This window comes from Magnolia sinica, chromosome 2, assembly GCF_029962835.1.
Source record: "Magnolia sinica isolate HGM2019 chromosome 2, MsV1, whole genome shotgun sequence".
In the NCBI taxonomy this organism is placed as follows: domain Eukaryota; kingdom Viridiplantae; phylum Streptophyta; class Magnoliopsida; order Magnoliales; family Magnoliaceae; genus Magnolia; species Magnolia sinica.
Genome location: NC_080574.1, coordinates 3,603,460 through 3,615,728, shown reverse-complemented (window position 1 = coordinate 3,615,728; position 12,269 = coordinate 3,603,460).

The following is a 12,269-nucleotide window of genomic DNA, read 5'->3' as shown; positions in this document are numbered from 1 at the left end:
TGCAGAATCTAGAATATGAAGGGTTTCATATCATTATCTAAGAAGCAATTAGTTGCCGAAACCCACTTCCAAATGGTCAGGCGCTAAGACGCGGATTGATTTTTTTGGAGTGTACCTAAAACCAGACCTGAAGACCTTTTTTGACGAATTGGCATAAGCTCAATAATTTCAGTTGTTTTGGCGTTTTGTGGCTGCTTCGTCAAATGAAGCAAATGACTGAAATGGCCTCGAGTGAGGGTGCCGATAACATGTTAGGGATTCGGCGCAGTGAAGGAGGTGAGGTCAAGCACCATTTTCTTCTCGGGAAATAACTGTTGCGAATTTATGCAACGTCTGTAGACTTCTCACAAAGACTTCTCTAATTAAAGAGGAAACGAGTGATAAAATAGAAATTAAATTTTATAAAATTTAAAATTGATTGTTGAATGAAATAAAAGGCTTCACAACCCTTTAAATATGTATATTAAGGAATGAAAGAAATTTCAGAATCAAACTACTATTAAAACTCTTAAAATTCACAACTTACTATAAATAGTAAATTTATTATTTATAGATGATCATAATGTCTACTAACGAGCAAGGTTTTCAGCCAAAAATATTAGGTGCCCTATTTAGCTTTACCACGTTGTTCTCTTACTTATTGTAAGTACTTTCATGAAAAGCGCAATTCCTAAAACTCAATGGGTGAAGAGTAATAATTAAACTAAAATTTATTATTTATAATAAAAATAAAGTTAAAATAAAAAGATGACGGTCAATCTGGTGGTATTTTGCAAATCCGGCTTGCATAACCCAGCATATATAATAAGGTTAGGTGGCTAAAGTAGCTCGTTCTACCTCAAAATCATATATTTTACATCTGATAATTCATTCTAGTTTGTGAGATATGTCCGTTTTAAATTCTGACAGTTCGGATCATCTCCGCCTTTGATCAAACCTTTTCTAATCCATCTTCGCCATGAAATTATTTGCGACCCTCTTTACATTAGGATTGAAGCATATTGCACACATGTCAAAGATCCAGGCCATTACACAGTATACATGCCATATACAAAGAATTAGGATGACAAACGAGCCACACATGCACATTGTATAGTAATTTGAACTTTCTCAGGCCACTGGATGCACCGTTACTTCTTCTTTTTTCTTTATTTCTTTATTTGCTAACTCAAATCAATTTCCATCCCTATTGGATCCTACTATGTGGACAATCCTAGTTGCCTATTCTCTGTGTAATGGAGCAAGATGACTCTACCATATTTCACTTCTTTTGGCTCTAGAGTATCTCATCCTTGTGTAAGATCCGAGTGGTTTAACATGTACACCCTACCAGGAATGCATCAATGACCTAAAATTACAATTCCAAATGTGGCCATATTGGCATGAAGCTAAATTGCAATGACTTTCTCATAAAGGAAATGGCATAACATGATTGTGCCATGTTACTGTACAATTCCATATTTATCAGGTGAAGAGCATAGTGACAACTGACAAGTCTCCTTCTTGGTAGTTTCTTGGCATGAAAATTTCTGGGGTGATTTTCAAATTTTAATATTTTTCTAAGAATATTATTGGTAAAATCTCAAAAGTAAAAATATTTATTTTAAATTAATAAATAATTTTAAATATTATAAAATATTATACAACATATTTCTTAAGATTTTACAGTTTTTTTTTTAGTTAATATAGTGTCATTTCTTAAGGTTTTACAGTTCTTTTTAGTTAATATAGTGTCAATATAACGATAAAAACAAAATATTTTAAAAAATCTTCTGGGATTTAGAAAATCTCTAACTATAATATAGTGTATTTTTCGTGATATTACCGTGGGATTTACACGCACACAAAAAAAAATCTCAATAATATTTGTCACAGTGGTGATGAGAGCACTTTGTAAGGATCTTGCGCTAGCCACAACCCAATCTTGTGATGGCGTGGTTCAAATATCATGCAAGCTACTCGTTTGGTGCTCACTGCTCTGACACGTGTAATATGTTAGCATGTGTATCCATGTGGGTTAGAATAACTATTTGTAAGATCCACCGGACCACCTCAAAAATGATTTCAGGCATTTCCGTGTCAAACTATTACTGCGTACGGCCATTAAATGCAAACCATTCAAGAATTATGACACAGGGATGAATGTGATGAGGTTGATTACCGTCTTCATCAAGGATGACTACTTTGAATCCCCGAGCTTTTTTTGGACTCTTCAATGAAACATCTTAAATCCGTGAGAAAAAATAATAATAATAATAATAATAATATTTTAAAAAATTTATAAATTAATTGATAATTGAAATAAATGAGTCTACACCTGTTTAAATAAGGATACCAAGCATCCAAGGAAGTTTCAGAATTAAACTACAACTAAGGGCCTGTTTGGTTTTCCATAATCCAGCTAAATCACCGTAACAAAGTAATTATTACATTTTTTCACTTGTTTGAAAATGAGTGAGTAATTTCATCTAGAAAACTGGTCCAAAAATGTTGACTTAAATCCATGGGCCTCACCATAATGTATATAATATATCCGTGTCATCCATCTCTTTTATTAGAATATTTTGAGGAATGATCCAAAAAAACTTAGGAAGATCTAATGTTCAATTGGCCCACGTGAAAGGAAACAATCGACTTAATTTGTCCACCGTTGAAAGTTGATTTTTTTACTGGGCCCACATTGGAATTTATTCACCATCTAACCCGTTCATAGGGTCACATGGACATGGATAAATGAAAAATATAAATATAAGCCTGATCTAAAATTTCTAAGGGCCTTAACAAGTTTTTAATGGTAGGCATTCAATTCTCATAATTTCATGTGGTGTTGTCCACTTGACCTTTGGATTTGCTTAATTTTTGGGCTCATGCCTTAAATTCATTTGGCATAATGAATGGGTGGTGTGGATAAGCCACACACATTATGGTGGGCCCCATATTTATTTTACAAATTCCTCGATTTAAGTGCTTAAAAAGTAACTGGTCAAGTCAACGTTGGGAAAGATGCAGGTACTATTACCTTGGTAAATAATGATTACTCATTTACAAGGTAATTACACTTAAGCCAAAAAACTAAACAGGCCCTAAAACTCCTAGAAATCGAGACTTACTGTCTATAGACAGTTGTGATCCCTATAGTGCACATGGTTTTCGACCAAAAATAGTAAGTGTCATATTTGGCTTCACCATCCTCCTAATTATTCTACGCACTCTTCATGTTGGGTGCAACTCTTGAAGCCCAATGGATGAAAAGTTATAATCAAACTAATTGAAATTTAATATAAATTGTAAAAATGAAATTAAAATAGGAATTCGATAGTGAATCTGACAGTATTTTGCAAATTCGACATGGGCAACCTGGCATAGTAGAGTTGGGTGGCAAAAGTAGCTCATCGTACCTCAAAATCATATATGGTACGTCTAATAGTTCATTCCAGTTTGCGAGATACATCTATTATAAGTTCTAATAGTCCGGATCACCTCCATGTTCGATCGGACCTTTTCTAATCCATCTTCGTCATGAAACTATCTGCAACCCACTCTACGTCAAGTTAGGTCCCACCAATATAAATTATGTACCCAAAAACGATCCTAACCACTTGACCTGTAGACAGTTAACATTCAAATCCAACTTTAAAATGTCTGCAATCAACTTGATAGAAAAAGGGGGCAAAATATATATATATATATGGCCCCCACATATGGTGGTCCCTAGCTCTTTGATTGTACCTGTCCATCTATCCAGCCCGGTTCAATCCGTAGGCCATTAAACACAAACCGCTTAAAATCCTGTCAGGGCCAGGTAACCAGGTTCTGGGTCACGATCGTTGACCCAACTGCCTATGTACTAAGATTTACAGATTAATAAAATGAATAATGCAGGGCATTGGCCTTAGTTTTGAAAATGGCTTGGATCTGATAAAGACCCAAGTCATGTCATTTTGGATTTGACAGTGGGACCTACCCTACACTAAAATAATGTCATGTTGCACATGTAGTGGTCTAATTGTGATATTCCATGTGGCATATGGTAATTATGATCTCAGCTGTTCGTTTGTGGAAAATTCAAACCATTTACATGTCGTACCAAAATCATTAAAATCTGTTTACTTGTTTTAGCTAGGTGTCTTTTACATGACTGGATTCTCTGCTTCTTTTAGCTGAGACAATCATCCCTATCTTAAAAAACCCGTTGGCTTCCAGCTAAGTTTGTTGAATCAGGCTGTTGAGATAAGTTGTTTCGGCACATGCTATTTAAGTTATTATGTTAAGCATAATTAAATATATTCCTTGTTGGCCTTGGAATTATGTGAAAGATAAATCGTGACTTGAGTGAAAGATAATGCCTGTGCAAAGTGACACATGTATCATACAGTTATGCTTAAAGATTAATGGTAGTGCATGTAGGCATGTGGGGCACATGGACAGTCGTATATGTGGTGAATAAAAATATTTGTCGTATGTTCAGGATATATATGTGTGTGTGTGTGTAAAGAGATTGAGGTGAAAAAGTACTTTTTAAAACGGCCTATCTCAATGCAACTCTGGCTAAATTCAAGCAGCCCCAAACTTTGGGGGCAGTTTCAGTGGATCCCCGAATCCACCGTGGTGGTTGGGATCCTTCACCTTAGGGCCTAAGGTGATGCATGTGCCTTATATCACATTGTTCATCCGTTTTTCAAACTCATTTTCAAGTATGATCCCAAAAAATGAAGCATATCCAAATGTATGATGGACTATAATATTGGCAATCGATCAATAAAACATTCTCGTGGGATATAAAATTTTTGGATCAAGCTGATATTTGTATGGTTTCTTCATCTAGACCTTTGTGACCTTATCAACGGGTTGGATGGAAAATAAGCATTCTGGTGGCCTACATGAAGTTTTTATTGGTGGGGATTCAATCAAGACTGCTTTCTTTGGAATGATCCACCTAAGACTAAGATATGCTTTATTTTTTTGGGATCATGCCTTAAAATAAGCTGTCAAAATGGATGGATGGTGTTGTGTGCATGCATGTAAGGCACATACATCAAAGTGGGCCCCACAGTTAGGGATCCGCCAAAACCGCACCCCAAAGTCTCCATTATCATCATACAAATTCGTGGTCCTTTGCCACAGAGAAGCCTAGCTGTATCTTCTTGACTCTAGAGGGCATGTCATGGTGAACATAAAGCTGAAGGTAGGCGGAAATTTCAAACCATTGACAAATGATGTAAAACCTGTTCAGTGATTCCAGCCATTGTGATTGTGACCTAAAAGTCTTTTGTATGAATGTGCATGACCTGCACAACGACATGTTATGTGGGACAAAAAGTCATGTCATGAGGCCCAACGGTGGTCCACCCATATAAAATGATATATGTAGCATTTGCAAGTGATGATGGAAACTGTTCATATGTGGAAAATTCCAACCATCTAAAGCGACGTATGCTGGTACGGCCATCCTTGAACTGGTTGAGAAAGCGTCACGTCCAGACTTTAATTTTTTATTATTTATTTATTTTTATTTTTATTTTTTGTATTTCTTTCATTGTTCTAGTTAGAGGATTTGTATCCAGGTAAAGGATAAACAGTCATATATCTGAGTGAGAGAGGTGGAGAGAGACAAGACTTTAAGCGTATGCCAATGAATATAAATGATATACATGTGAGAGGATAGAAATGACATCCACACTTACATGGGCTGTTTTGCCTTAGAAAAAGTTTGAGGCAAAATATCCGAGGACAAGCCAATTTGTTTCTAGTGTTGCATGCATCCTAGCTCTTAAGAAACCTTGAATTTTAATGTCCATTTTATAATATACATAAGATGATGCTATTAAAACATATTGTAAGAATTCTATAAGGTAGGCCTTATTGATCAACGGTCAATAGGATAGTGTGATTAAGCATGCTAGTGGACCTCACTAAGTTGTAATTCATTTAAAATCGTGCAAGGGGTGGTGTGTTATAATTGTGTCACACACACGGTATTCAGGCTAGACTAGAATCACCAAATTCACGTAGAGGCTCAGGGAGAGGAGTTTCAATCGGTTTCAAACTCATCAACCCTCTAAGCTATATAAACTGGCCTAGGTCCCCGAGCCTAATATGACTGAAGTTTTTATTCCTATATTAGTGCTTCTCTAAGGATCAGTCTGGTGCACCATATTAGATGATATTTGATGGATTTGAATTGGAAAAACCACTTTCTCAAACCTTGTTGCTGTTTGGTAATTACTTTTGTTAGCATTGGATTAAGACTTTAGAAACCACACCGGATAGAATTTTGAATTAAGGAGTCTCCCAATCCTACTTAATTTACTACAATCAGAGTGAGGGATTTAAGAGAGAAAATCGGAAGCTAAATTGCGTGGCCGTGTATTATCATCACCAAGTTCTGTGGGGCCCAACATAATATACATATGTATTATATCCATACTGTTCATCCATTTTTTGAGATCATATTAGGCCATAGCCCAAAATATTAGACAGATCCAAAGCTCAAGTGAACCACACCACATAAAGCAGTGAGGACAATTATTTTGATAGTTGAAACCCTCCTAGGGCCCATCATGATATACATATGTCATCCAAGTTATTCATGAGGTCACATGGATCTCAGTGAAGGGAAAAAACAAATGCTAGTTTAACCAAAACTTTGTAGCCCCCAAAAAGTTTTCAATAGTAGACATTAAATCTCCACTGCTTTGTATATTGTAGCCCACTTGAGGTTTGATATGCGTCATTTTTGGGCTCATACCTTAAAATGATCTCATAAAATGGATAAACAGTGTGAATATGATACATACATCATTGTGGGGCCATGGAACTGTGTGATATAAACACACACAAAAGTGCATCTATCACAATTGACGGTATCTACTCCACGCTATTCCACCATGGTTTTTCACCCTGCTACCCAAACACAGTATCTTATTCATCTGTTATATACATTAGGGCTGAAAGTTGGGCAGGTTCGGTTTGGTTGGTGCTCAACCCTAGCCCAACCCAAGGTTCCTATACCTCAACCCTAACCCAACCCAACCTAACTTTGGGTTGGGAATTCTTAACCCAAGCCCAACCCAAGCGAGTTCGGTCAGGTTGGTCGGGTTGGTCGGGTAGATATATGCTAATATTTTCATTATTACATTAATCTATTATATTTTTAATATGAGTTTTATTTTTTATACCTATAATTTTATTAATTATATATGTAATTATTTATCGTAAGGAACATTTTTTTTTTTAACAAACAAGCTAAAATATAGGACAACTACTTCTTTAAAAGTCGTATTATGTATAAGCAATCTATTTGGGGGAGAGAAATCCGATGTATGTTGTTAACTTGAGTCATCAGGAATGACGTGGACCAATGAAACCCGACGGGATTGGAATTTCTTGTGCATTCAACACAAACAATCCACAGTCAATTATAATCAATTTATAAGAAACTTATATATTGATCAGGTTCGGGTTGAGTAGGGCAATCCGAGACCTCAACCCGAGCCCAACCCAAGTTTTATCGGGTTGGCGTTTGTATGGCTCAGGCCCAAGACCAAACACGATACATCCTGCCCAAGCCCAACCCAATGTCGGGTCAGTCGAGTTGAACCCGCCCAACTTTCAGCCCTAGTATACATGAGAGATTTTTCACACACGAAATGAGATGGGATGAAAATTTTGAATTCCATGACAATCTCTGGCTATGCATAATGATTGATTTCAAACAATTTTATCCCAGTTAATCTCACCCAATCCCATGCACCAAACCCTCCCTAAGGGTTAAGGCAAAGAAGATCTCGGCTATCGCCTGCAGCTATGGCTTCTCAATCAAGAGTATGTCTTTAATTCAATTATTGAATCTACATACTCCATGCATAGCATGGTCCTTTGTAATTTCATATATAATTTATACTTATTTAAATTGATAATTATCACCAGGTATCATTGTGTTTCGTTTATCATCGTCAAAATCATAATGGTGAAAAATTTTCATTACTTTATATCAAATCATCAAATTCATACACTGGTGCGTTTATTTATATTTGAAATTTTTTTGATAATACAAATGAAAAATACAATGATTACAAATTCTTTTACTATATTTTAAAAATATCTACATTTGGCTAACAGTTGCCAATTTTTGATTTTGCAATGATGGAATGATAATGATAACACTATTTCATTACATTTAATTATGTGCTAGGTTTTTTTAACATATAAAGGCACTACATGAACTATGTAATTCTTTCTTATTTAGGTAGTAAACAAACAACATGAGAATAACCAATACAGTATAAAATGATTGAGAGTTATGAGACTAGGATGAGACTCATCTAAATAGGTTGTCCAAAATTTAGCTTTTGCTGCTACCAATTTGTCCTTAGAATAGATCTCTTGTGATTAGGGAAAATACAAAGATCACCTGATCACCTTGAAATGAAAGTGGATTGTGTCCTAACCCTGGTTTGACAGTAAGCCGTCCAACCAGAGCTCCTATGGGGCCCACCGGGATGTATCTGTTTATCCACACTGTCCATTGCTTGAAGCAGATTGCCTGGAGACACATCTCTAGGGATATCCATGTTGACACTCTCTCCGGGAGCCCATCGTGATGTTGCATTTTATCCAAGCCGTCCATCCATTTTCCTAGCTTATTTTAAAAAATAAGCAAAAACATGAGGCAGATCCAAAGATCAAGTGACCATATCATAGGAAACAGAGAGGATCCAACGCCTACTATTGAAATTTTAAGTTTTGGATTAATGTGATATTTGTGTTTCCTTTCAATAAGAACAGATTTGATGGCAAATCAATCTCAAATCCTAAGAAGGTTTCAACGTGTGGGCATCATTATCACCAATGTGTGGTCCTTTGGAAATTTGGATCCGCCTCATTTTGGGATTATACTTTATACCCTAAAGTGAGCGTATTAAGTGCGGCCTGTACTGTGGGTCCACCTTGATGTATGTTTAGTACATCCACACTGTCCATCTGTTTTATTAGATTATTTTAGGTCATGATTCCGAAAATAAAGAAAATTAAAAATCTTAGGAGGAAACAGGGGTGATTGAACGCCCTACCATTAAAAACTTCCTAAGGCCCACCGTAAGGTTTTAGTAATGTTTATTTACCATTAAAAACTTTCTAAGGTCCACCATAAGGTTGTAGTAACGTTTATTTACCATTAAAAACTTCCTAAGGCCACATGAACTTGGATGAAGGGATTAAACAAAAATCAGCTTGATCCAAAACTTTTGTGGCTCATTAATAGTCAATCACCTTTGTTTCCTATGGAATGGTCCACTTGAAAATTAGATCTGCTTTATTTTCTGGATCATGCCTTAAAATAATCTAGCGAAATGGATGGAAGGCATGGACATAGAATACACACATCAAGGTGGGGCCCACAGTACGGGCCGCATCATCTTGGGTGAGGTCCAAGCCACACCTTATCAGCTCCCCGACAATGGGCAGAGTAGGCTTGTCGGTTTTCTGGGCCTAGCCCACCTTGAGCCGGGCTCAAGGTTATATTTCAAGCTCAATTATAAACGGGCTGGACTTGGACTTTGAAGTCCAACAGCCCGTCTGCCCGCACGGACAACTAAGTAGATGAGGTGCGGACAGTGGGGCCCACCTTGATGTATTTGACATATATCAATGCTGTCCATCCGTTTCGCGAGCTCATTTTTGAGAATGGTCCCAAAAATGATACGGATCCAAATCTCCAGTGTACGACGCTAGGGAACACAATGGTGATTGAACACCTACTATTAAAAACTTCCAAGGATCCACTGTAATGTTTATTAGCCATCCAACCTGTTGATAAAGTCATGTAGACTTGGACGAAGGGAAAACACAAATAGTAGCATGATTGGAAACTTTTGTGGCTCCTAAGAAGATTCTAATGGTGGGAATTTCAAGTCCTGTTGTGTGGTCCACCTAAGATCTGGATTACCACATTTTTTTTGGATCATGCTCTAAAATTATCCGGAAAAGTGGAGTATGCAGATTAGCTACCGACAGGTGTAGCAGCCTCACTTACCACTGCAGTGACGTTACCAAGTTGTGGGGATATATATATATATAAAGGAAATGCGACAAAGAATGAGTCACATCCAAAGCGTGAATACATCCATCACGGAAAACAGTGGATATTGGATGCCTACCAGTAAAAAAATTCTGAAGTAATAGAAATTTTCAATGAAGCTTATATTTGCATTTTCCCTTGGTCCAGGTATATTATAACTTATGAACATGTGGGGATCACAAATAAACATAAATATTACGGTGGACTAAGGAAGGTTTCAAGAGTACTGTTACTCTCTCATGTATTCTGTTGTGGGGTCAACTCCATCTTTGGATTTGACTTATTCTTTAGTTATGATCTTCCCAAAGAGGATCCGGACTCCTTTCGAGTCGGGATCCTCTGTTATCAAGTTAACAGAGAATTCCTGTTACCCTAATGGTTTGGCGTCTGAAGCTGTTTTTAATTTTTTTTAATTTTTTACTGGGTGGTGATGTGGACCAATGAGAATTAGGGTATCAGGAATCCTCTGTTGACCTGATAACAGAGGATCCGGACTCCTTTCCAAATGGTTAGAGATGGCATATAAAACACATACATCATGGTGGGGCCTACAAAACTTCACAACGTCACTTCAGTAGCCAGTTTGGCTACTCAACTTGTCAGTATCTAATCCGTGTCCAAAAGTAAATGGACAACCCATAAATCGAGGTGGGCCCTACGGTCAGTGCGTGACACGCAGCGGGATGCAGATTATAGCTACTGACAAATTTGCTGGGTCCACCATGATGTATGTTTTGTATCCACACCATTCATCCATTTGGAGTATGAGCAAAAGAATGAGTAGATCCAAATCTCTAATGGACCCCACCACATAAAACAATAGAGGGTAATGCCCACCATTAAAAACTTAAAAGGGTCACAAAAGTTTACGATAAAGCTAATATTTGTTTTCCCTTCTTTAATGTATGTATCAACCTATGAAGGGGTTGGATGTGAAATAAACATCACAGTGGCTCTTAGGAAGGTTTCAATGGTGGGCATCACTCTCCCCACTGTTTTTTACGGTGGGGTTTACTAAATTTTAGATCTGCGTGGTTCTTTGAATAATGCTCTAAAATGATCTCTCCAAATGGGTGGACAGTGTTGATACAACACATACATCATGATAGGACCTACGGTACTTGGTGACGTCACCTCAGTAGCTAGTCTAATCCGCGTCTCCGCTGTGTCGTTACCTGCCTCGCTACTCTACCTGTGATTATCCAATCCGCGTCCGCGTGTCGTCACCTGCCTCACCTTATCTTCGTCTCAGTCTGTTGGACTTCAAAATAATCATTGGCTTTGATACATGGAAGGAGAGAAGGGGTTGCTGGGTCTGTCCCACCATGATGTTTATGTAAAATCCACCGTAATCAAAATGTGTGTCACCCCATCTTAAACTTGGGACAAAAACTCAACACCATCCGTGTTTCAAGTGGACCACATATTGTGGAAATAGTGTACGGGGAAATATTCACCGTCCAAATTATTTCCATTTGTACATTCCACCGGAATAACGGATGTGACTGATCTTTAGGCCCCAAGAATAAGCTTGGGTATGATATCTAATGGTTAGAGTAGATTTTATATAAACATCACAGTGTGCCCTGAAAATATATAGTCTTTGTCTCTCCCAATTATTTCCTTTAGTATAGCCCACCTGAATCATATTTCAATCTGATTCTTTAGCATAGACATAAAGTAAGATTACAAATCTATTGTGTGAATTTGATCTCACGTGGATGTCAAAATGGGCCTCCTAAGAGATACGGAGCCAGTATGAGGAGAGTTATCCAGAGACACATCTCATGCGTAAAGATGAAAGGTGTTATTTCAAGTATTTTTGGATGAAAGGGTTGGCCGCTTGGGTGGGCTACAACTTTGGTGTTGATATAAAATCCACTTCATTAATCAGGTGTCTTGTCAGGTCCGTGGCAAAAATAAAAAACAAAACACCCTTCTATATTCAAGTAAGTCACATGATTTGAAGCATATGGTAAAAGGCTTACCCTTCAACTGTTTACCTTGATATGGCACACTGAAAGATAGATGAGCTGGATTTTTGAGTCCTATGCTTAAATACAAGTTCAGCATCTTAAATACTAATGGATGTCTCTGGCAATTTTTCCTTTGATGTGGCTCATTTGAATCACAGAAAAGTCTAGTTTTTTTGCCCCTTGGCATAGTACGGGATTACACATTTAATGATAAG